The sequence below is a fragment of the Mus pahari genome, chromosome 11 (genome assembly GCF_900095145.1).
Source record: "Mus pahari chromosome 11, PAHARI_EIJ_v1.1, whole genome shotgun sequence".
In the NCBI taxonomy this organism is placed as follows: domain Eukaryota; kingdom Metazoa; phylum Chordata; class Mammalia; order Rodentia; family Muridae; genus Mus; species Mus pahari.
In genome coordinates, this window is record NC_034600.1 from 74,791,211 (window position 1) to 74,818,572 (window position 27,362).

General features: G+C 40.0%; 1 protein-coding gene across 3 annotated transcripts in view; it reads left to right on the forward strand.

Annotated features, from left to right (window-relative positions):
- The window catches only part of Ctnnd2 (catenin delta 2), an 801,097-nt gene that overhangs the window by 263,629 nt on the left and 510,106 nt on the right, over window positions 1-27,362 (forward strand). Inside the window, exon 1 of one of the 3 annotated variants that reach the window (XM_029543879.1) lies at window positions 5,030-5,325. The exons of the other annotated variants lie outside the window; for them this stretch is intronic. The gene's annotated coding sequence lies outside the window, so the exon portion shown is untranslated. Of the gene's footprint in view, window positions 1-5,029; window positions 5,326-27,362 lie in introns of those variants that run through there. 3 annotated transcript variants of the gene reach the window in all.

Sequence of the window (27,362 nt, forward strand, 5' to 3'; positions counted from 1 at the left end):
GAGAGAGAGAGAGAGAGAGAGAGAGAGAGAGAGAGAGAGAGAGTCAGTGGAAAAAAGAGAAAAAGAGAGGAAGAGAGATTCCTCTTCCAACGGGAAATCTACATTTGCTTTATTTCTATGACTTAGTAGAAAGGCATGTATTGAAAGTGAGCCCGTAGCTATTGTACATTATTACTATCATCACCATCATTATTATTATTATTAATTGTTATTATTATTTTACCTCTTCTTCATTAATGTATTTTCAAGTGTGATCTGACCTTACTCCCTTGCTGACAATGTTTTTATTAGCCTAGCGTTTCTAGCTTCCAAGTTCTATTTTTCCCCAAAACACAAGTCATGGATTTTTATGGCGTAATTATTTACAACATCAGGGATTGACGTACTACCACCAGAATGGTCAAACTCACAACCTTCCTGAGAAACCCAGAATGTTCTTAAGACAGTGAAATTAGATTCATGCCAGGATGGAGAGCGGGAGCTAAAGTCATCTGGTCTTCGTCTGCCATTACTGGAGCTTTATGTTGAGATAAAATGAAGGAGGGCATGTAATTTGCTTAGGGCGGCCTCCTAGATACCTTGATGGAGCAAGTAGTAACCGGAACACATTTGATTAGCGAGATTTACAATTCTCTGCATCCGTCGTGACAGAGTTCAAGTTTAAACCGATAGACAAATGTGAGCTAGTGTGTGAGGGCGTGCAGTTCCAGTCTCGGTAACAAGAGGCTTGCCTTTTGTGTCTAACAAGCTTTCCACGGTTCAGGGAAGCAGGACAGCACTGGAGTTCTGGGTTTGTGTGAGAAGCTGCCACTGCCACATCCCAGGCAGAGGTCCAGCGTTGTTCGCAGTTTCCTTCCTCTTCCCTTTTTCCTTTTCTTCCCCTTGCCGCCTGCTACAGTCTGCTTTGGCCATGGACAGCAAAGATAACTGCAGTCCTACACAGGAAAAGCTGAGCTAGCTCTGAAACTGTTACTCCTTGCAATTATTTAATTGCTACAACTTCTTCCTGCTGGAGCTTCTCCATGGCCGTTGGAAGGCAGACTCGGTAATTTGACTGTCCAGCCCATGTCATTCTGTAACTTAGACTTTGGAAGGATAATAAGTAGAATTATAGGCTCTTATACTGGAATACTTATTATCACAAAAAATGAAAAGACAAAATTAGTTTAAAAAAGAATCATGGAAATAGCAAAAGTTTTACTAAATAGAAAATTTACGTGAGGGTCTGACACTTCATTGTAAATCACTGAGAAGCCACCTGTTTGTAGTGACAGAGCCTTCTGTGTTCATGTTGCTTCTCTTTCCACTCTGCCTTTACTATTAGGTGATAAACACAGCCAAGTCGTTAAATATATCTTTGTATCTGTCATGGTATAAGAAGGCCACAACACACTAAATTATTTTTTAAATTAATTTTAAAAATATTTTTTAAAATTAATGATACTATATGACATAGCTATTATGCTATCCTTGAGCACAGGATTAAAAACTAAAGTTATTTTCTTTTCAGTGATATTGCTGAAAATATGAGGCTTTTGAGTCATAATTATTTAGTAGCTAAGTATTGCTCTCATTTTTTAAATGTACCTTCCTGTTACAGCATACAAAAATCTAGCTTTGAAAGTAATTTAGGACTTAATGTTATTATAGGACGTGGTTAGTCTTTAGTACGGGAAGTCAAACTGTGTATGATATAATTTATTGTATATACTGAGAGATCAATGTCCTCAGACAACTGATGTTTGTGGAGAGTTGTATCTTGAGAATGTATCTTGGGTCACCTGCAAACTTCTAGGAATACTGAGCAATTAGCATGATTAAGTCCGTTTGTACTTATAAAAATATTTTTATTTGCATGTATCAGTTGTTTGTAGTGGTGTGTTTAGTGAAGACATTTGCAATGGAGGATATCATGCACAGTGACTGTGTTCACTCCCGAATTACCTGTGACCATTTTCCCTCCCCTGAGACTGCATTTCTATGTTTAACCCAGAAATATAACGGTTCCTAAGTCATCAAGAGCCGCTGTCTCACTATTATTTGTCTAGACTCCATCTTAATCTCCAGTGTGGCTTCTGCCGATGTGGTTTCTTTGCTGAGTAGCAATCCACTGTGCACATCCTTCTGGATCTCCTGTAGTTCTGAGACACAGCAAAGCTGTAGGGAAAGACTGTTGGAAACATTGCAGTGAGTGAGTTCTGGAGCACTGGTATGCACGTGATGGACTGTCATTTTTTTTTCCTAATTCATCAAATACTTTTTAAAAGTTACATATTTTGTACCTTTGAATTTAGCATAGAGAAACATCAAGACAGAAATTAAACATTGTTCTCCTTTTCCAAGTTGTTAACAGACGCAGAAAAGACTTGGCTGGGTCCACCGGTGCCTGGCAAATAAAGAGGTGGATGCCCACAGCCTACCATTGGACTGAGCACAGGGTCCCCAATGAAGGAGCTAAAGAAAGGACCCAAGGAGCTGAAGGGGTTTGCAGCCCCATAGGAGGAACAACAATATGAACTAACCAGTACCCCCAGAGCTCCCAGGGACTAAACCACCAATCAAAGAAAACACATGGAGGGACCCATGGCCCTAGCCGCATATGTAGCACAGGATGGCCTAGTTGGTCACCAATGGGACAAGAGGCCCTTGGTCCTGTGAAGGTTCTATGCCCAAGTGTAGAGGAATGCCAGGGCCAGGAAGCAGGTGTGGGTAGGTTGAGGAGCAGGGGACGGACAGGGGAGAGGAAAGGGAGCTTTGGGAAGGGAAACCAGGAAAGGGGACAGCATTTGAAATGTAAATAAAGTAAATATCTAATTAAAAAAAAGAAAATAAAGAAAAGACTTAGCTGGGGAAAGGCGCATCAGCTGTTAAAACACTCCTTACCTGGATAATTTGTATACAGGTGGGAAATAGCCAGCTTTGTACGTCTTTTCTGCAGTGTTAAGTGTTGGGAGGCATCTGCCTCAGTTCCTCAGCATTGCTGGAGACTTTAAGTGCACACTTCTGAGTCCTTCACCTACCAAACTGGGAAGGGTCCCAGGGAACATTTCACAGAGAGTAGAAGGTGCTCTTCCCTTCTGTGGTTATGTCAAGGGCATTTGTCTTCCTTGCAGGGGACAGAACTACCTGCAGCAGGTGTCCATAGATAATAGGCTCACACATGGTCTGGACCAGTTTTGCAAAACTTTCTTGAAAACAATGCAAAATAAGTCAAGAATTAAATTGAGACAAGAAATGTAGATTTAGACATGTGATTATGTTCAAACTGTTGAAAATGGTGCTGGTTGCTGTGTTGTTGTTGTTTTGTTGGTATGTTTTATTTTTGTGGTGTTGAGGGTGTTAAATTTAGGGCCTTGATAACTACGAAAGTGTTCTACAGCTGATTTTGCTTCCAGTCCTGAGCGTGGGGCTAGGGCACAGAAATGCATAGCATGTATGTCTGGATGTTAGCGAATAGCCTTGAGTGTCAGTCCTTACCTTACACCATGTTTGAGACAGGTTGTCTTTACCTTTGCTGCTGCGTTGTGAACATCAGGATAGCTGGACTTTAAACTCTTAGGAATTGGCCTTCCTTCCCCACCCATGACTAGGACTATCACTGGGATTGCAGACATAAACTACCTGCCCACTGGATTTATTGTGGGCTGTGGGTATTCAAACATAAGACTTCCTGCTTTTATACGCGCTTTACTCACTCACTGAACATGCTCTCAAACCTGGACATTGTAGTAACCTTGCATTGTTTTAAAACACAGAATCTTACTTGACAAGGTTACGGTGTGTTGCGGTTTGATGAGAATGGCCTCCGTGGGTTATCTGAATGTTTGGTCCCCCATTGGTAGAGCTGTTTGGGAAAGATCAGGAACTCTGATCTTTTTGGAGGAGTTGTGTCCCTAGGAAAGCTTTGAGATTTCAACAACCCATGCCATTCTCAGCCTTGTGGTTCTGTTTCAAGATGTGAACTCTCAGCTACTGCCCCAGCACCATCGCCGCTTGCCGGCCTTGTTCCCTGCCGGGATGGTCGATGACACTTGTCCTGTACAACATGAGCTGCATTAAATACTTCCTCTCATAACTTGCCTTGGTCATGATGTTTTATCACAGCCATAGAAAAATAATCAATCTACCACATAAGTGCTTGTGTAGTCCTGACCTGACCTTGACTATCTGTAAGATGGGTACTGATACTGTTTCTTTAATGCTTCACCCAACATTATCCTGACAGCTTGTTGTCTACAGGCATAGAATTGAAGCAAGTACCTGCGTATGTTCACAGCAACCTCGTTACATAGGCGTGCACTCTGTTTCAAATGACTTTCTCTGGCTCATGTAGTCGTAAATTTGACCTACTATTAATTTGGCCCACAGTTAAATTAAAAACCATGTTTTAAAACTGCAGCATTTGTTCTTAAAATTGAGGTTAAAATTGGGGTATACAGTAGTTATAGTGGGTGAAGGATTATATCAATATACAAAATATAGCCCCAAAGTTGCATCTAAACAGGCCTCTTTTCTGTGCATCTGGTGAGCACCTTAAACTTTGCTTCATTTTACCTTTTGAATTGCAACCTCATTTCAAAAGTAAAAAAATATTTAGAATATGCACATGTGTACCCAGCAACTGTCTGTCTTTGAAACCAATGCTGTGTTGACTATAAGGTGAAGTAGGTACGGTCTTTTTAATTCATCCAGGAGCCAACATCGAGAATCGGTCTGAGAATCTTATGTTGTCATCTGTGCTTTTGGTTGATGCTGTTTTCCTTTTCGCTCTGTTTCTTCAGATTAAAATAAGGATAACTAAAAGATCCGGGTACAGATCTGGGGCAAAGGAAAGGAAGAGTGGAAAACCAGGATTTGCTGTGCTGGCTAGTGGGAGGGTCCTTTTGTGATGAAATGTTGCATAAATAATGCCGGTGGGGGTCTAAATTCACTGTTGCCATGGAGACCTTTGTGCCTGGCTGAACTCTATTCTTTTCTCTTTTAAGGCAGCCACCACTAGGCTTGTGCTATCTGATGCATCTCCCTTTGCTCTCTCTGAACACTGTTTGCTAGTGGAAGCAGAAATTAGAGTGTGGAAATTGCGAATCCTGACTTTTTTTTTCCTGGACCACTCTTCTCCGCCTTCCTGGATTTTGAGCTCCTCTGCTTGCTTTTAGCCTTCTTTCCAGGAGGGAGGAGCAGGTGGTTTGAGAGCCTGGAACAGCAAGCTCTGTGCCTGGGGGAGGGTGGAGGAACCCTTCTTCATCTTGGGACTGGTGGACTTGCCTGCCTGGACCACTGTGTTCAAGTTGCTAAGGACCCTTTATTTCCAAAGGTCCAGCAAAGGTAAAAAGAAACAATAAACACTAACCTCACTTTACTTTCCAATGCTTTTGTTGTTACTCTTGTTGTTTTTATGCTTTTCAAGTTGTGTAACTGCAGCCTGGGAGTCCTGTTTAGCGTATATGATAAGAATTTACTCCTGACCTCTCAAACCTCACAACGGTTTATTCAGTATATGGACACTGAACTTGGGAGAGCCACATAGGGGAGCGAAACAGAAAGTGATTGTGAGGTCCACTGTCACTAATCTTCCTGTCTGTTCAGTGATTGTTTTTAGGTGTGTGTGTGCATCGGAGATGTGTGTTTTAGATTTCATGAAAGTTATGGTTATTCATGTCAAAAAAGTCTTAATTTGTTAAGCGTGGTTTTATTGGCGAACTTGGTTCATTTAAAAATTTCTTTAATGAGCAGGATAGAAAATATGCATAGAGAATAAAAAATTGTAAACATCTGTCAGCCGCGTAAAGAGGTGAAGTAAATGCAAGGATCCAATGCTGCGGGTCACTCACTTGTTGCAGGGGAGGCTTGGTTCTCAGAGTTTTTACATTAGAACCACAGTACACTAATCACATGTTTTGATCATTGTAAATGGTGCAGGTGTGAATGGGATGCCTGCATCCCATAATTATAGAAAGCCATTACCATGTAAGTGTCTCCAACTGGCTTTGATTCAGTTACTTCATTGAGGGGCTCATTGCCCCAACCTGCTTCAGGTTTGAGTGTTTCCACCATTATTATTGAGAAAGTTTTTGAAATACTAACAGGTCATTAAAACAATTAAGAGCAGCCAGGCAGCATGACAGTGATCAACATGACAGACTGCTAGAGGGAATCAGGAAACTGTCACATCTGTAACATGCATGCGTAGTACATAATTGTGACTGAAGTTCCATGGAGACCCAGAAAATATTTACACTCTTGTCTTTACACTGAGGTATCTCTGCGTCACCTTTCATGGAGACAGGAAATGATTTCTGATCAATGATACCGGTTATAGAGGCATCCTAATTATGTCCTGGAGTTAGTTATCTGTTTCAGAGAATCCTAAGTGACTTCTTTAATGTAGTACTCAGATAAAGAATTACCTTAGAGATGTAAACATAACTTTTCTTTTTTTTTTTTTTTTTTTTTTTTTTTTTTTTTAAGTTTTTTTAAAAATTGGTGGGGAGGGTCTTTGTAAACACTTTTGTTAAAACTTCAATAAAATCTTGATAGAAACATAGCCCAACATCTTAAGATTTTAATTGCTCACCCTCAGATATGTCTTATCTCACACAGAAGTCTTTCATATACTCTTGAAGGTATACCTTTAGCTCAGTATCTCATGGAATTAAAACTTGAAAGTTATATTACATTCAAGAAGACCTTTTCTTTTGGATGTGTCATTGAGAAGACTTAAAGGCTGGAGCTGTGGCTCAGTGGCATGGCCATGGCTCAACATTCACAAGGCCTTGGATTTCATTAAACAAAAAGGAGTTCTAATCTTAAAAGGCTTTAACCTTTGGCAAGATGTTCTGTATTAATTATTATTTACTAATATTATCAAAATACTAGAATAATTACCCACGAAGCTTCATTTGCAGTGCATATGGTAAACACAAATTATTTGAAATCAATATAATATATTTTAGATGACTATGTCCCTTCAAACTGTATGACATCTATGTATGTGATTGGTTAATTTTAACAAATTAAATAGCTGCCTATTTTCCCCATGTTATATAGCGTACGTATTTAATATGAGAAATTAATTTGAACAGTATTTTAAATGCAAGTTTCTATATCAGGTGGATACAGGGAAAGACACAAAACGAAGTTCTCAGCATTTGAAAGTGTAAACCCGGTTGAGTGTGTTCGAAAAAGAAAATACGCTCTTAGGCTTCCCAAATGCCATGTTGAAAAATGCTATCTGTTTAGGTATTTGTTTGTTTATATTATCCACACAATTAAGAAAACAAGTGAGATTGTTTCACTTGTCTAAAACCCCATTTGCTTGACAGTCACAGATCTGGTCCAAGTGACCCAACTCTTCCAAGCCGGAGAGTCCTATCTGGAAAGTCTGGCAAAAGCCATTTGGATCAGTTTAGGGCTTTTGCATTTCTCTGGTTAACTACATCTGTAGTTCTTTCACAATCTGTATATTTTATAATACTTTATATTCAATAAATGTATTTTTAACCCTTCTCTGTGCTTAGATGCAGTAGGAAAAATCTAGATGCATAACAATGTTATCTAGGGTGGAAGAACTAAGCAGTCCAATGGGGAACCAGATATCAGAACTAGGACCGAATGTGCCGTAGTGGACTTGCACAAAATACCTGTTAATAAATGTTAGTAAAAATTATTTCCAGAGAGAGGCTAACAAAAACCCACAAAGAATGTAAAATTTGCCGTTTTATCACTCCAGAGCAATGTTGGAATGAATATTTTGAGTAGAAAGGGCTCCCACCAGTCCTCCAGCTGCTGGCTAGCCCTCCCTTGGTCCTGAGCTCCGCCCACTCCCTGCTGAGTTTGCTGAGCTGGGCAAGCCTTGCTGGGGCTTGCTCTGCCCTTAGCCTCAGCTGTGATGCTGTGGCACCTCCCTTCTCTCAAGCCTTCAGCCCAGAAGATCTACTTTCCTGTATCCATCTTTCACATCGTGGTTCATATCTCCCTAGGATTGTTCTAGAGGGTCCTCGATCTTCCTTCCCTGTCGTCTTCTTTGTCCTGAATTATTGTTCTGTGCCTTTATTTCTGGGAAGCATCAGACGTAAGTCCTTGGCTTGTTCACTGTTACCCAAGCTACAGTTATAGGCAAGGAGAGAACCTCCAATCAGGAAATGTCTTCTCCATGAGACGCAGCCGCAAGGCATGCTCGTAATTAGTAATTGATGCAACAAGCCTATTGGGTGGTGCCGTTTCTGGGCTGGTCGACCTGGGTTCTATAAGAAAGCAGGCTAACAGGCGTGGTAGTCCACGCCTTTAATCCCAGCACTTGGGAGGCAGAGGCAGGCAGATTTCTGAGTTTGAGGCCATCCTGGTCTACAGAGTGAATTCCAGGACAGCCAGGGCTATACAGAGAAACCCTGTCTCGAAAAAAAAAAAAAAAAAAAAAAAAAAAAAAAAAAAAGAAAGAGAGAGAGAGAGAGAGAGAGAGAGGATGGAAAGAAAGAAAGAAAGAAAGAAAGAAAGAAAGAAAGAAAGAAAGAAAGAAAGAAAGAAAGAAAGAAAGAAAGAAAAAGAAAAGAAAGAAAGCAGGCTAAGCAAGCCAGTGAGCAGTACCCCTCCATGACCTCAGTATCAGCTCCTCCAGGTTCTTGCCCTGTTTGAATTTCTGTACTTGATTCCTTCATGGATGTTGTTCAGTGTGGAAGTGTAAGCCAAATAAACTCTTTCCTGCTCACCGTGCTTTATGGTTATAGTGTTTCATCACAGCAGTAGAAAACCTAAGACGTTCTCTGATTCCCCCATTTAGAATATATATACTTTATGAAGGTGGGGATTTTTGTCTGATTTTTTTTTCCATTTCATCCTCTTTGCCTGGCATATATATATACATATATATGTATATATATATATATATATATATACACATATATATATATATGTATATATATATATATATATATATACAGTGTTGTGCTTCATTTCCTAGATTTTAAAAAACAAGTGGAATAATGAATATTCAAGGTTATCATTTACAACAACCCAATATATCTTGTAAGAGAGAGTTGGTCATGCTGATACCATTGTACCCTCAAATAAGGCAAAGTGAAAAATGTAGCCCCTGCTTCAGCACTGTGTAACATCAGGTGGACTTCTATTGAGAAGACACATAATTTTTTTCAAGAAATTTTTATTTTTAACTGTGTGTCATGTGTGTGTCTATGTGTCAATAAGCATGCCTGAGTGCACGTGCCCTCCGAGTGCAGAACAGCGTGTTGGATCTCCCAGAGTTAACGTAATAACAGTTGTGAGCTGCCCACTGTGGGTGGTGGGAGCAGAACTTGATTGGGTTCTCTGTATGAGAAGTAATTTCTTATAACCATGGAGCCATCTCTCTAAACAGATTTGATAAGTTAGATTATACTCAATGTACATGATTTTAATATAAACTGCAAGCTCTAGGAAGTTGATAAACATCACACTGTGGCTAATTACACAGTAACTTTTTCATAGCATGTATATATTATGCAGAGATATGAGATATATTTTTCTAGTAATAAAAATGCAGAATTGGTGTGTGTGACTTTTGGTGGACAGGGTTGCTTTTATTTGTTTTTTTATCTTAGTTACTTTTCTACTGCTGTGCTAAACACCATGACCAAGGAACCGTATAGAAGGGTGAGTTTATTGGGGCCTTACAGTTTCAGAGTTTAGAGTCCATGGCCATCTTGCTGAGGAGTATAGAAGCAGGCAGTCAGGTATGGAGCTCTAGCAGCAACTTAGAGTTTATATCTTGATGCACAAGCTCCGGGGGGGGGGGAATCATCACTGGGAATGGCATAGACTTTTGAAACCTCAGTATTCCCAATTATGCACCTCTTCTAACCTTTCAAATCCTTTCACCAACTGGGGAGCAAGTATTACAATATGAGCCCTGAGAGTTATTCTCCTTCAAATCCCAACACCACTTTTTTAAAATTTTAAATGTTTTTTATAAGTTTGCAGCCCCATAGTAAGAACAACATTGCCAACCAACCAGACACCGCCCCCCCCCCAAGCTCCCAGGGTCTAAACCATCAACCAAAGACTACACATGGAGGTACCTATGGCTCCAGCCACATATGTAGCAGAGGATGGCCTTGTTGGGCATCAATGGGAGGAGAGGCCCTTGGTCCTGTGAAGGCTTGATGCCACAGGGTAGGGGAGTGCTAGGGTGGAGAGTGGGTGGGTGGGGGAACACCCTCATAGAAGCAGGGGGAGGGGGCGTGAGATAGGGGGCTTTTGGGGGTAGGGACTGAGAATGGGGATAACATTTGAAATATAAATAAAGAAAATATTCAATAAAAATATTTAAAAAAGGAAAAACAGTAAGTAAAAAAGATGCCAGTTTGGGGGCTGGAGACATGGCTTAGTGGTTGAGTACTTGTTTTTCTTATGTAAGACTCACGTTCACTTCCCAGGACACACATGGTGGTTCTCAATTATATATTACTCTAGTTTCATGGGACCTGATGCTGTCTTCTGACTTCTGTGGGTACCAAGTACACAAGTATTGCATATACACTTTCAGGAAAACTGTCAACCACAGAATTTAAAACTTCAAAACAAAAGCTCTTCTTAAGTGTTTGTCACCTGATTGTTTGACTATAAGGCAAATAGAAACATCGCCCCCAACCCCCAAGAGTGCCACCTGCCATTTAGACACAAGATGTGACCTGAGAATATATGTTCCTATAAGAAGGGACATTCTGGATAGGATTCCTCAATGCTTGGCTTCCTCACTAGTCACGTGTTCCCTCATTAGGAATTGCATCTGCCTCACTTAATTTCAAGCCCTCATGCTCATCTGAACCAATTTCTGGTAATTTTCATCAGCATTAATAGAGTTTTTTTTTTCAAGAGATACTATATTCAGTGTTGAGTTGTTAAATGTAATTAAATTTAGTTGCTGAGGTTGAAGATCAGATGCGTATACATTATCATGGAGTACTTCTGCCAAAAAAATAAAAATAAAAATAGAAAGCTTAACTACAAAGGTGGGGATGGGACAGAGTTAAAGAATGAAACGTGGAGTTAACTGGGGTCAGTGACCCTGGAATCCCAAGACCATTTGTCTAAGGGCTCTGAGAGTCTTCTTGGGAGCTGACACTGGCAACATCCCAGGTCTGGCCCAGACCTTGAATTGGTTTGCAAACTCCAGGTATATCACTGGCTATTTTTGGCCATGGGAGAGAACATGTGTTGGCACAGGGCCATTGGAGTGGTAAATCTTGATTTTTAATGTTGCAGTTCTACTCTGCTTTGAGCAATGCAGTTATTTATAATTTTTGAGTGCCAACTATATAAGAGCCTCAAATGACATATGCATTCCCCATAAAGAACACAGCTGAGTTTAGTGATGGTTACGGGTGTGTTACTCTACCACACTTAATGCTCACCTCTCTTGTAGAAACCTGGTCAAGAGAGCAGAGGCCAGGAGCTGTTGTCTGTCCGCTCCAGCGTTGTTCTTTTCTACTTCTGTATTGGCCTTTGCTTCATGTACTGGTTTGCCTCCCTATTGGGGTAATATATTTTGAGAATGGATTAGAACCAGCTCTGGTACTAGCTTTACTTCATTTTTCTTTTCCTTGGTTATGTCCCATGTGGGCTTTAAAACTCCATCGTCTAGTCACTTGATCCCTCTCCACCTCCGTTTCCATAACTGCAGAATTAAAAGCTCCCATTTTCTGATCCCTTATAAATGAATAGGATTTTGTTGTCTTTCCTGTGGGGCTCCGCAGTACAAGCCAGGAAAGTATATTTTAGCTGAGCAGGAGCAAGACAGACTGGCTCAGGTGAACTGTCACCTGAGACCCTGGCCTAGCTTCTTCATGTCTGTGATCCGGCAGCCCCCAAGCTTTGTTAATTCACTCGTGGACTGAAGTCTTTTGAGCAAGAGCATATATTCTATGCTCATTAAGTTTTACAAGTTATAAATGTGCCACTCAACCAACATTTGCATGGCAGAAAATAGTGTTTTAAAGTCTAATAGCAATGCATTTATAAAATTTGAACCCTTGTGTCCATGGTCCTAGGGATTGTTGTGTACAGCTCGGTCTGGAGACAGCTGTTGCCCCCCACCCCCGCCCCCAGACTGAGGTGGCTGGCTCAGCATGAAAAGGAGGCTAATACTCCAATTACAGCCAGAGGTATGAGAAACAGGCCATGGAAGGAGTTTGAATATTTGCTCTTCTGAGGATTTCTGTCTTAATCACAGTCTGAGTTGAGAGCCTCCGAAGACGATTATCACATAGTGGTGAACAATTGCTTGTTGCATGCAAATAAGCATATAACTGACTGCCTGACTTTCTGCAGACAGACGGCCACTAAGACTGTATTGACAGCATAGTGCACTCCAGGTGCTAGAGAACCATAGTTCTGACTAGTGCTGACCTTTATATACAAATAGTGTGTGTTGGGCATGTGCTTATGACTCACAGTAATGTAGTGCTAATGAATCATTCTTGGTATGAAAGTGTCAGCAACCAATAAGCTGTTCCTGATTTCTACTCAAATCTGTAATCAAAGAATCGGACCCATGTCTTTGAAGTAAGCACAAGCATATGATAATATGAATATATTAGATACAAACATGTTTTGAGAGGAACTCAAAATGCTAGAAACTATGAAATAACAATGAAGATATAAAAACGGGAGAATATATGCGCAGCCTTCTCTGTAGGGAGAAAACTGTCAACTGCAGGGTACACAGTGTAGAGATGTCTGGTACAGCAGAATATTACAAAATGGTTTAATTGAGATTTCGTTTGATCCAGCTACTTGTCAACGTTATGAAAACTTACATTAACATAACTTATTCCAAAGGGAGTCCAATTCAGTTGGTAAGACACCTATTGGTACTTGTGGACTTTATACATGCCATGCTGTGTCTGGAATAGTATCCGAATTGTTGGTGATTACAGAGTTGGGTAAATGGATTCAACAAACAAGAAAGACAACAGATGTGTCATAATTGGAAGACCTGTACAAACCATGATGAAGAGCCCCATCTCAGTCACAGAACACGCAAGGATTTCACACTGCATGGAATGAATGCTGTGAGCAGAAACAAAATGCTGTGGTAAATCTGATGCCAAACAGGAACACAGAGTCTCATAAGAAGGTAGACTGTGATTTTGAGGATTAAGGCTGACACTTGGTAGATTTGGGGTGCTGGTCTTGGCAACTCTCCAAGGAAAATGGTCTACATGATCTTATAGAGGCAACCCAACCTTAAGGCTGTAAAGTCATGGTGCTTAGATTAATAAGGGTCACATGAAGCTCAGTGGTGTGAATTTTGAAACGCAGGCTTGAGATACAGTAAATAAAGTGCTTGTTTTGATGGCATAAGGAACTAAATTCAGTTCTCAGAAACTGTTACAGGCAAGTGTCATGTTGCTCATTCAGAATCCCAGATTTGGGGAAGATGAAGACAGACATATCTCTGAGGCTCGCTGGCCTTACACACTACCTTATTCAGTGAGCTATGAGTCTGTACGAGATATGAACTCAAAAGCAAGATAGGCAGCTTCTCATCAATGGCACTTAAGACGTTGTTCTTCGTCTGTGCACTCACACATGGCCACACATACATACCTACAGCTGTGTACTGACACACACCTACACATAAAATAATCTAAAGTGATATTTATGGTACTCAATTTTATGTGTACATAGGTTTCTGGAGGGGAGGTCTGAGCTATAAAAGTAAAAACATTCTCCAGAGATTGGTGGATGACTTCTGAATAAGTTGTGGAAGTGACAAGAAAATTAAATTGTTCACAGAAATACTTAACTATCCTGTACACAAAACTGCATGAAAATATATTTAATTAAATAAATATATAGATCCATATTGATATTCTAGTCCTGTCCCCTTGTCTGTAAAACAGAAGTAACAGTTAACATATTGATATTGTTTCTTCTGCCCCTACAAATTGTTTGTATCACTTGGGGAAGGAAAATGGGACATTACTTCTATGGCAGAATGCATTGTCCAGGTTTATTAAGCTAGGCCCTCCATGCTGACTGAGACAGGATCGAATTACATCATTTGATTTGACTAAATACTGGTTCTGGAGTGTTTATTAGGTACACATATCTTGTTGACTGTTTAATTTCCTCCTAGACTCTTGCTTTCCCCACTTGATTAGCAAGGGAAAATTGTTTGGGCAAAAATTGGCCTAATAGGTATGAAACAGCTGCCAAAATCATAAGCAACCCGCAGCCCTGTGCTGCAGCCCAGGGGCGCTAATGCCAGTCTGTCCTTCCTGCCAGGTAGAGCTGCATGCAGTCGATGGAAACTTTAGTACCTGGTTTCAAGGGACAGGAGGATGATTTGGCTGTTCCTATGAAGGCATCCACAAAATATTGGCTGTGCACAGACAGATGCTAAGGTTATACTTTGTACATGAGTTCATGTACTTACGTTCACTTTAATGGAGCAGAGCTTATGGCGTCGGATCCTGCCGCCCATTATAACTAGGCTGTTATGAGGTGTTCATTTGCTAGAAGCTGCTGTATCCTGAGCAAACCCAACTGCCTTGATGGGTCCCATGGTACTTACTATGGATTAAATGTGGAGTCTTTTATTTTTCCCCCTGTGGTCTCACATAATGATATTAGCTTGTCTTCAGTGTGACAAATTCAGTGTACCGGGAACATCTGGTAAGCTGTTCTTGATAACTGAAAAGAGCCTGCGAACTCAGTGATGCACACCCAATAAGGCATTCCACATACCAGGGGCTGTGGAAGGATGGAGACTGTGGAGCGGGGAGGCGCCAGCACAGTCCATGTGGCTGCAATGTAAACGGTTCACACTGCGGCACGTTCATCAGCACAGCATCCCTACAACTTCCTGTTTGATTATCAAGAGGCAAATATGAATGTACTCCTTGTCAAACCATACTTAGTTTGTTCCCAGTAGAGGGATTTCAAAATGGGGGAACAAAATAAAGGGAAAAGAAAAGTAAAACCCTTCACAGCTTGAAGACAGGTTTAAATTCAGGCTTTTGATGCTGATCTGAGAACAGATCACACGGATATCTTCAAACCATGAAAGCCACTGTGGCAAAGAGACGTTAACACTGAACACATGGCAATGCAGAAGTGAGCAGTTCATCAGATTCTGTTGTTTCATTTGGATTTAAACGTGTTAATATAAGAATGTTCAGGTTTCGACTGCTGTTTCCTAAGGTGGGGAAAATAGATTTCCCAGATGAAATGCAGGACTTGGCATGTGTATGCATATTAAATACCTTATGAAGAATGGTAAAGAGCTCTAGGCTGTCTCTCTTGACTTTCATGCTGTACCACTGACTCATTGAACAGTCTTAGATTGTGTACTTAACCCCGATTGCCAGTTCACCCCTCTTTACACTAGTTTAATACTTTTGGCATTATCAGTCTTTCACTGGGTCTCCCTGAGGGAAATTCAGTAAGACTGTAGCTACTGTTACACAAATGGCAAAACCCTTACATTATCACACAAGGTACAATTACAGAAGTGACTCAGTTTATCTGGTGTTGCTCTAACGATGACCTGAGAACCTTTAGTCAATATCAGGAATCACAGTAGCAGGGAAAATTGTGTCGGGAAATGTGGTTAATGTATATGGTAATGATTTATGTGCAGGTGTTAAGTTATATAAAGTGTGCATGCATTTGGAACTGAGGGCATACAGCTCAGAAGATAAACTTAGTGATTAAATTAGATTCAATGGACAGATTGAATCAAAATATAGATTTATTCCATGAAAAAAAAAATCCTCCACAGCAAAACAAAATAAAGCAGGCAGATGAACAAAATCTCCACAGGGTCATGGGGAAAGAGACTCTACACCGTGTGCATCCCAAATGAATGAAGTATTGTCAGGAACAGCAATGAAACAGAAGGAAGTGAGGCTGTTTCTGTGGCTAAAATGACCAACAGTTCTATGTTCTAAGCCCATGAAGGATTTCACCATGTACTTAGTTACGAAAAAGCATGGCATCTGGCAATGATGTGTAGGAACGGGCAATTAAGACTGTAATAGTGAGACTTCATGCATAGGCCACATTTGTTTACACTGTGCATCCTGAGATTTCCCCAAATAGCCATTCTCATTAAGTATTTGTCAGTGAAACAAAGAGAGAAAAAAAACAAAAAAAAACAAAACAAAAAAAAAAAAACAAAACCTTACAGACGGGATTCTGTTAATAGTATGGAAGTAACTGAGACACTCCAGTGCTTTGGATATTGAGGAAAAGCAGGATCCTTGTTGAATGGTGGTCACCTCTTTGTCAAGTGACCCATTTGGCTGATAGTATAGCCCAGGCTTCACTCAATTTCCTGGGACAAGTACTTGTGCTTTTTCTTTCACATACCCGTGCAACATCATCATTTCCTGTTGCAGTGTAGTCACTTACACTCACGTTTCTGTAATGTGATGGCGTCCCTCCACTCTTACTTCTGGTCAGTGGTAAGTTGTTACTGTCGCCAAATGACCACTTGTATGCATACCTGTCTTGGCCTCTGAGTAGTTTCCTCTTTACTTCCCTCTTCCCTGATAAGTTTTCTATAAGTTTCATTCATATTTCCTTCTTTCTACTTTAACACCCTCATTTGTAATAAACATGGAGTAGAGTTCAACTCTCTCCCTAGATTTAAGCTCATCAGCAGGATCTGAGCCTGACTTCATTTTCTATTCATTTCTTCCCTGCCTGTATCACTCGGTGCCATGTAGAATCCTTTAAGTAGTCTGTTTCTTTTCTTATTAATCTCTTCTTTTAACAGTCTTTGTTTATGAGTAGATGCAAGAACTTTGAATGAAGACAATGTAATTTTGCTTTTGAATAAGAAATATTATGTAAAAGATACTGGAACTTGCCATTCATTGCTAGCAAACAGGGATGCAAAAGTCAGTAGATGTGTTTGCTTGTGCTATAAAGATGAACTTTCTTTGAGATTTCATAGAGTTTAAGCAAGAAATAAAAATTCTTGAGTACCACATTTTTACAGGCAAATTTTGGTTTCCATTGGTCCAGTGAGAGAGCTCTGTGGTGTCACCAAAAAAGACAAAAAATATTTCCTTCACATAAGAGACTAGGACATTCTCACCCTTCAAACAGCCACCAGCAAACAGCAAGAGGGAAAATTATGAGAGGATGGATAATTTTATTTTGATGCAACAAGGAGGTAAGATAATAGTACGTAGGAAGGCATCTCAATTTAAAAACAATATTTCTAAATGTGGAACTCACAATTTAGACCTAGGACTTTGGGAGAGGAAACTCAGTCAGTGGAAGAAGAACTAAAAATAATGGTTTTCTAATCATTGACCCATCTCCTCACCAACTGAGGAGAAGTATTTGGCTTAAGCATGGACTTCAAGATAATGAATACAGGTCAAGGGAAAAAAATAGCAATGGAGTTTAGTGAGTTCAGTAACCTCCAAGACTGCTGATAGTCACTGTCCTTGGGAAGGCTGTGGTACCAGAAAATATGACCAATGCATGTGAATAAATACTTAAGATGTTGGCTATCACTTTTATATGCCACTGCCATAAGTATAATAGGCATTCCTAACGCATGGGTACATCCAACTCATTACCTGGGGGGCGAGGGGGGAATCTCAAAATATATACTCTGGAATCTTGTTATCTACAAATTTATAGTCTATAGTCAAAGATATTTATATGTAATTATAATTTTTTGAGAAATTATCTGGTATAGCTAACAGTCATCAACATAATAGCCTTTTTAAACTTTTAATCAGGCCTAGTGGAACCAACATCACCTTGAACTACTGAGAAACGTGGTTTTCCTAGTTCTTGGGAGTCTGTCTCTTAGCTGAATTAAGTGACTCGTAATTTACTTACTAAGATACTTTAAACAGCTAACAAGGCTCTTTCCCGAGACAAAGTGCAAGGCAAAAAGATTAGAGCCTGCTCAATGCAAGGCTTGGTCAGAAAAGGATGCTTCCTTATATGTCACTGGAACTGCTCTGGAAAGGTGCCTAAGAGTCTGCTTCAGTGTGCTGATTCCTGTCATCTGCTGTCTTGCTAGGTGACCCAGAATGACACCATGGTTGTTTAAAGCATCTGTCTGTCAGCTTCGTAAACTTTTGTAGACAGCTCTATGCCATAGTTTTTGACTTTCCAATGAGGTCTACACAGCTGAACAGCTGGCATTGATTTGTTCCATTCTGTCTTGACATCAAGGATTGTTTTCCCCACATTTGCTGGACACTTGGCTGGAAGATTCCTATTATCACCCTGTCATTTCACCACCCTCTCTTCAGACGTGCCTTGCACATATCTCAGTGGGATAGAATTAACATTGCCAGAAGGTGGTGGCTATGGAGTCGACTCATTCATGTGAAATGGGAATTGGGTGTTATATAAGAAGGAAGGTCATTGAAGATTATTTCAAACTCTCAGTGGGTACACCATAAGAGACACTAGGATGCGAACTATTATATTTGCATGAGATACTAAGATAGAAAGACCACCATCCTGCATTGTTACCTCCTCCCTGGTAAATCAGCATCCAAAGATGCTGCATTTAGTAATAATGACTAAAATTTCATTAGCCACCACTTTGTGCCCTGAGTGAAAGTGTGTTACTGTTAGAGTCCCTGAAACCATTTTCTTAGTACCTGAAGACAAAGACAGCAATGGTCTTTTATCCTCTCATTTTCACACGAGGCTGACTTGACTGTGTTAACACTGGTGGTTGTAAGAATGGGGTCTCATCTGGAGACAGAATGATGAGTCCATGGAAACAAGGGAGAAAACATTGAACCTATGTGTGTGTGTTGGGATGTCTGAAGAAACGGACAATCCTCTGAGATCTGGTTAAAAGCTTTGGTTATGGATAGAATTGGATGTTGTTAGATAGGAGTGAGAAAGAGGCCAGGCTGGATGGAGCAAGAGGTGCATTAGGAATATAATTCACTAGATAGGCAAATCCACCATCAAATGCAGCCAACAGCAGGAGCAGAACGGCTATGGAGGGACAGAGCATTGGTCCCACAAAAGGTTCAGTGGTTAAAATTCCTCCTGTTAAGAGTACATGCCTGAAAATTGACTGCTATCTTTATTTCTCACCCACTGATTTGCTCAAAATAAAATGAAGTATGAACCCAAATTCCAGAAATAGAGGACACAGGAGGAAAATTGACCAAATCAGACTTCAGGGGAAAGAAAAGCTCTAAACCAGGAATGTGGCAAGCACCTTGATGTAGGAAGTGTTCATGCTTTAAATGGGATCATAGGGACCAACCTGTTCAAATGAGAATGTTCTAGCTCAGGGAGTTCCACAGTTAGTACAAAGTCCCTCAATGTCATAGGCTCACCATTCCTCTTAGGCCGCCTCCTTTGTTCCTAAATTCTCAACTATGTTTTAGAAATTCAACTCAATAAACAAAGTGGACTGAATGCGTATTCACCCCTCTCCCCTGGCTCAAAAGGCAAAGAAACATATTTTAAAAGAATATAATGTATAAATGTAGACAGGATGGGTAAACAAATATGATTCACCAAGGCTGTGAAACATCAGTTGGCAGAATAACTTTAATTAGTCCTGTGAAAAAAGAAACAATGATTTCTCGAAGTTAGTAAAACCTAGAGGCCTTACATCTTAAAGCTTCATAGTAGGTGGTAGTGATGTAGGAGATGGAAAAAGTAGCAAGTTACTCATTGCAATCAAGAAAATGAGTTCCAAAGAATGGAGAAAATTTAAGTCATAAGGAATTATCCAGAATTCATCAGCAAAGGTGTGTGGGACTAGAAGTACAGGTAGAAGAATTCCCCCCCCCCCCCAGAGCTCCCAAGGACTAAACCACCAACCAAAGAGTACACATGGAGCGACTCATGGCTCCAGCTGCATATGTAGCAGAAGGTTGCCTTATCTTGCATCAATGGGAGGAGAGATCCTTGGTCCTGTGAAGGCTCAATGCCCCAGCATAGGGGAGTGAGGTAGGAGTGGGTGAGTGGGTCGGTGGTGGTGGTGGGGGGCTCCCTCACAGAAGCAGGGGGAGGGAGATGGAATAGGAGGTTTGTGAAGGAGAACTGGAAAGGGGAGTAACATTTGAGATGTAAATAAATAACCAATAAAAATGGTAGAGGACAGCACAATGTTTGAGGAAGGGGACAGCTAACTGTTTACATGGGAAGGCATGTGATGGTGCTCATTATGCACACTAGGAACTATCTGTGCAAAACACAACTCAGGACCCCCACTCAGACTGTGTTCACATTTCTATCCTCGGTACACAAACATGAACTACTAGATACAGAACTAGAATATTTTCAAAGATGCTATGTCATGGAAGAAACCAGCACATGTAGGAAGTAACTATGAAATTTAGAAAGAATAAAGCCACTGAAATAAATAATAGAAAGTAGAAATAATTTCATAAATTAAATACCAGATAACAAGGAAGGTAACTTTCGTAACATATTTATCTTTTAGAAACTATAAACCCAAGAAGAGTAACAAACTAAGTTTATAGGGAGGAATATTTGAAAACAGGGAAGTGAGAGATAATGTAGTGAAAAAGTAGAAGAGAAAGATTAAGAGCCACAGCTTGGGAACAGGTAGAGACTTTAGGTTGTGAATGAAAAGGAAACAATAATAAAAACATCATTTAAAAGAAGAATTCTAAAATAAGAAGGGGAAGCACTAAAAATATACAGTAGAACGGTTGGTTGTACTGAAATGCATACTTCACAGAAAATTCTGCTGAACATCCATCAGATTTTCTAAGAATAGCTATTAGATTAGAAAAAAATTATCTAAAAGTTTGTCACATGAGCAGTCCAGAGGAGATTCAGCACACATCCTGGGAGAAAGTAGAAAAAGATATTCCTCCAGTTAATACCTCTTGCAAGTGTTCACATTCTGAACAGCAACACCGACCAAGCAGAGATAACGAAATCCATTTTGATGCTTCGAGAAGAAATAACTTCCTTCCTAGGAATTCTCTACTCTCATACCCAGCCCTATAATACTCTAGGTGCGTGCTTGCTAAAGTAGAGAGCTTTAAAAAGTCTTTACAAGAATGCCTCTCATTCGCTCAGTCTTGGGAGATATTTCGTCAAGAGAGGAAATCAGGAGGAGTAAGGAATAAAAATCCACACAGGAGGCCAAGACAAGAGACAGTAGATGCAGAAGCCTGGCAATCCAACCATACATAGACGTGAAAGGTTGGAGCAAGCCAGGAACTCTGTCAAAGATTTCTTCCATACCTTCCATCGATGGCTTCTCTCACACTGTTGGCTGTAATCTTTGCAAAGACGTTATACCGTGAGAGGCATATTTAGGTACTTGAAGAGTGTTGGATTGGATTTATAATAGTTACACAGACAACTCAACAAAGGAAGAACGGCAGCAAAAGCCTGCAACTGTGCTAAAAACATAAAACAAAATGTTAGACAGTGGATCCACCCATTTTTGAATGATCCTACAGCAGAATCAACCCAACTTTAACACCCAAGAAGCTATGGCTTGTGACCTTGGTCAACTCAGTCATAAGCTAACATGTTCTAATCTAACCGGGCTGGCATCTTCTCAGAGGTAAATCACAGTTTAGTGGTTCCTTCTGCATGATTTTCCCATCTTAAAGGGACAGATATTGAATAGGTAATGATTATAAAGGAGGTATAGCCACAGAGTTTATGTTGTTGGGTCTTCGGGTGACATGATCTCATCATACATTATCTTCACTGTATGCTTCCATTGTAACTGACCAAATTGTGTAAATCAGCTGTCCAGTATATTGCAAAGTCCACATATATCGAGATAGCTTAAATTAAATACAACTTCTATCTCCTCACATACTTTGCATTTTGTGATAAGAACCAGCAAATCTAATCTAATCAATTATCAAGAATATGATGACATTACTAATTACAGCTGCCACAGTACACATTAGAATATTTGCTTTAGCCTGTCCCTCCTACAAATCTGAAAGCTGCTGTCTTTTGACCAGATCCCAAATCTGCGTCATGGCACACAGTCCAAGGTAACTTCCAAAAGTTCAAGTTCAGATTCCACAAAACAGTGGGGTTAGCTGGTGCTTTGTGTTTGCTTTGCTTTGTTTAACATGGTTTTCTTTGGAAAATGTTGCCAATTGTTTTTTGCAATTACCTTCCTTTTAAATTTTTATTATTTTTTTGGGTTTTTTTTGTTTGTTTTTGTTTTTATCATATCCAAGTACACTGTAGCTGTCTTCAGATGCACCAGAAGAGGGCGTCAGATCTCATTACGGAGGGTTGTGAGCTGGGATTTGAACTCAGTACCTCTGGAAGAGCCGTCACTGCTCCTAACTACTGAGCCATCTCTCCAGCCTTACCTTTCTTTTGAAGAGTGGATAGGATCCCATTGTGTGCATGTATATGTGAGTGTGTAAGTGAGTGTGATCTCTCTGTCTCTCTCTGTCTCTCTCTGTCTCTCTCTATCTCTTTCTCTCTGTCTCTCTGTCTCTATCTCACACACACACACACACATACACACACACAGAGAGAGAGAGAGAGAGAGAGAGAGAGAGAGAATGGGATCCTTTCCAATATATATATATATATATATATATATATATATATATATATATTGTATGTATATGTGTATGTATTTATGTACAATAGTAGTGGATTTTCCATTTTCATGCAACTAGAAACATCAGGAGGAATGTTTCTCTTACAGTGTAGTGGGGAGACTCCCTGAGTTTTCACTAGTGTAGCGCTGCGCATCATCCTTAGATCTTTCTACACTTCATCCTCATGCCTCCATCAGAACACATAATGATGGTTCTCAACACGTCTAATGAGGTTTTTCTTTGGGGATGGGTGTCCTGTGCATGGAATTCTTTTCCTCTTCATGGTAGAAAGAAGGCAATGAAGACATTAATATCTCAGCTAATAGGAGCACATGGGAAGTCTCCTGATATGCTTGGGTACCACCTTCCCATTTCATCTAGTGCCAAGCCTCAGTGTGGGAGGTTTGAATCTCATGTCATTTATTTCCTGCCAGCTGTCCACACTGTCGTATGAGCATCACTTCTATCCTATCTTCTCTCCTCCATTCTAATGTCTTGTTTGCCTTTTATCTTCCCAGACAAGTAAAAGCATCACAAGATTATTTTTATTATTTAATTCATGTCTCAGTCTAAAGTTTCAGTGCCCTCAAGTCTGTGTGTCCTTCCCAGCTGACACTCCCTCACAATGCTACATAAAATGTTTATTGCAGAAATTAGATGAACTATGAGTGTTCTGATTTCAGTTTCCAAACTGACTAGCTAAGCCCCCTCAGGAGACTTTATATGCTTTTAGACATTTAAAAACATTTAATAAACTCCATTTAATTAAAGGAAATAAATTATTAATCTAGGCTCCTCAGGACAAAGTTATAAAACTATATGATAATTTTCCTAACAATCCAAATGTGTTATATGAATCAGTAATGTGCTGATCTAAAAGTAAGGCTATTTATATCTGCTGGTATACATTCTAATAAACTTGGAGTCATAGATCCAATATCTTCACAAATGTTTGTCCTCCATGAATCAGAGCAACATCTATATATTAGAGAAAAGGGATATTTAATACTAGTTTGTATTTCTTAAAATGTCTACACTGCAGGTCATTCTCTCTGACCATACCCTTGTACAAATTCTCATCATATCCTGGTGTCTTTGGCCAGTTTCCATAGTGCATATTTTATAACCTAATTTGCATCATTTCTTTTCCACTTTTCTAGATCCCACTCTGCCTTACTTTTATTGTGTAGTTTATTCTCCAAATCCAGCAAAAAATCTTTGCATGTATTTCCTCAGTCTTTCAGGGACGTTTTGTCCACATTGAACTAGTTCAGCAGCGTGTAGCTGTGGACAGCTAGTGTTGGTTACTTCTCTACATACTTTTCTTTTTATTCCAGTTGATCTTGGATGTTCTGCAAGGCTGACTAGAGCCATCAGTCTTCTCAATTGCTTTGCCAACTCAAATTCTCTGACAAAATCCTAACCTGGGAGCTTATGCAGGCCTGGGTGGTCTGTGCTCATGCTAAACATCATGCTGATTCAGCGTGTCATCTTCCCACCCCCACAACCTTTTCAATATCCCCCAGGCCCACAGGGTCTAGGAAGGTAATGGATGCCCTAGGTGCTGTTATATCTAGGACACAAGGAGGCCCATGTGAAGGGAGAGGCGAACCCTCCACTGAATGGTCAATCATATGTCCCATTAGTTAAAACTCTTCACAACTCAATATAAAGCATCATAATCTCAATATAAAGCTATTCCAAGATAGTGTACATATAGCCTGAGAGTTCCCACAGCTGGGGAGTGGTACACAGTAGCTGAAGTAGCCTCCTGCTTAAGGAAGGCTATTTGAACCATTATCTTGGGGGAAGGGAAGAAATTACTGTTTATTACACAGGAAGACAGAAATGGTGGTGGGAAAATAGGTATACAAATGCCACTGAAATTTCCAGGCTAATCTACGAGAAGGATTTTCCTTGGGGGCAGAATCTCTTATGTAGCATAGAGTACAGAACAGAATCAGTGTACAAAAGTTACTGAAGAACAGAGAAAGGACCAAGGCACAAGAGAAAATGGTTCTTCGCGTTCAGTTAAAGATGGAAATTCATGCCAGCATTTCACAGAGGGGCTACGCCTTTTCCTCTGTTCATGCAATGCTGAATAGAGTCCTAGAGGCTCTTGGACCATAATTAACACTAGGTTAAATGCCCTATTTTTTGTGAGCAAATCTTAAAAGGAGAGTGTCCAAAGAATTAAATTACCTTCCAGTGACGTCACGGTGACTCAGAAGAGATGTGGTAACATTTAATAGGAATATGAAGAAGTTCAGAACCCCAGAAAAGGAAAATACAAGACATTTCAATGTCCGAAGGCCACTCTGTGTGCAGAGGAGCCCAGCCTGAGATCCACACTGACAAAGAGTTGTCAATCATCTGGGCCTGACCCCAGATGCTGCTATGAACAGATGCAGACATCAGAGTAGTAACAGTATTCCTTCATGCTAACAAGAAGCCCAGTTGAATGTCCCAAACAATGGTATTGGGATTTTTATTTATCAGATTCTGGGATAAAATATTCTGTACAGAATTCATGAAATGTGGAATGATGTACAAGAAAACATTATTTAACTTGACTACACAACAGAAAACACAATGAAACACAAAAGAATTAAATAAACAATTTATGGGTTATGGATCCATTCCATTGTATTCTCATTGAAGGAAGCAAGCAGTGAAGGAAATTTGTAAAGATAATGATTACATTTTCTTTCGATGTGTGATGGAAGCTAGCAGTCCACAAACCTGAGCAGCTCAGTGAATTCTAGATAAAATTCATGTCAAGGAACATTATCAGGATTCACATAATTCATGATAGGGAAAAGTACCATGGGAGCAGGGGGAAAATACCTTATCTGTAATGCTGTAAAGTTAAGGCAAATGCAGACTTTTATAAAAATCAGGTTAGAAACAATATAAATGAGAGTTACTGTGGAAAAATAACTTTAAATTGAGATCACTTTTTTTTTTTTTACATCTGAATAGTGTTTCATCATGCACATGTACCGAATTTTCCTTATCCATTTCAATGTTGTAGGACATTAAGGTTGTCTCCATTTCCTTGTAACTGTGAGCATAGTTCTCGGGAGCATGGATAAGCAATCATTTGTGTGGCATGATGTTAAGTCCTTTGGGCAGAAGCTAGGGGTTGTATGGGTCATCCCTAAACATATATACATGAGTAACATTCAACGTGCCTAGCAGATTATTTATATACATATGTATTTAACAATAATAATTGAAGATGAGATCAGTAAGTTGAGAGAGACAGAGAGAGAGAGAGAGAAGAGAGAGAGAGAGAGAGAGAGAGAGAGAGAGAGAGAGAGAGAGAGAGAGAGAGAGAGAGAGAGAGAGAAAGAGAGAGAGAGAGAGGTCGTGAATGCTGTTGTGCAGGAGAATGAGAAGAGGAAGTGATGTAAGTACAGTCCTTGTGTATGAAATTCTCAAAAGGATAAAAGGAGTACAAAATAAAGATGTATTCAAGTCTTGTTAATTGTAATGTATTCTCCATCTTACAAAGAATGTACACTGTAAGAAATATTCAGAATATTCTTCAGAGAGAAGGATGCTGTGTCTATAGAAAGGGATGCTGAATGCTGGAAATTCTTGCTATCACTTCATGAAGCTGTTTTCAAATGAAAATCTGTCACTGTCTCGTATACATGGTCTCCCACCCCTCCTGACCGTTGACTGTGTCCTTTCACTCCTGACTATGATGTTGCTTCCCATCACTCCTAACCTTGGACCGGCTCTCTTTCCTCTTGACTACTGACTATCTGTGGTCACTCATGATCACTGACTGTCCATCACTCTTGGCTGTGATCCTGTTTCCCATGGCCTGGAGTGTTGAGTGGTTTTCCTCACTTTTGACATCTAACTGGTTCCTATCCCTCGTGACTGCTGACTGTCTTCTGTCAGTCTCCCATCTCTCCTGACCTGTAACGGTCTGCCCTTGTTCCTGACCGTCAGACTGGCATGTAGAAAGTACACGGAGAGAGCAGCTACACGCTGACTGTATGTCCTAGGTGTGGGTAACTTGATTTTGAACTTTGGAGTAGATTGTTGTCCTGTGTTGCTGTAATACAACAATTTAAACACAAAGCATAGACCTCTGTCTGGTGGGGAAGAATCTTGTCTGATCTTGAAGTTCATTGTTTTAAAGGTGTGTTCAATACAAAAGTGTGATTTGGCTTTTTGTGGCCTGGGCAGATTTCAGACTAGAAATAGCAATTCGATATTGATGTGAGGAGGAACTCCCAAAGAAATTGATTGTTAGAGAGATGGCCAGGCTACAAGTCTGAGATTCATCCAATGGGGGTCTTCATGCTCACTTTGTAGCTGAAGTAGTTGGTGCCTTTCAGATCATTAGAAGGAAAGACTGAACTTGATCCGCATGTCCTCAGCTTTACCACTCTGAGAAGAGGAGGGGATTCTCATTTGCAAAGTGTCTTGTAATTATTAAACAAATTCTACTTTTATGGATGACATATTTTTAAATAATACTAAAGGAGCCATCACAACCTTTGGTGTAAAAACCTCTTGCACAAATATCTCAAGGTCGCTAATAAGATAGTGTACTCATTTGGAAAGGCGAACCCACTAACCTTAGTTTTCCAAAAATCTGCCTTTTCCCTATTTTTAGATTGCAATATTCTTTTTTTTAATTCTCACAATATAACTGTGCACATAATTTAATTTTTGAAGTAAGTATGAAATTGTAAATAATTACTGTTAACATTTTTCTTGAATGCACTTCTTATAATTTTACTTGCTAAGCAATGG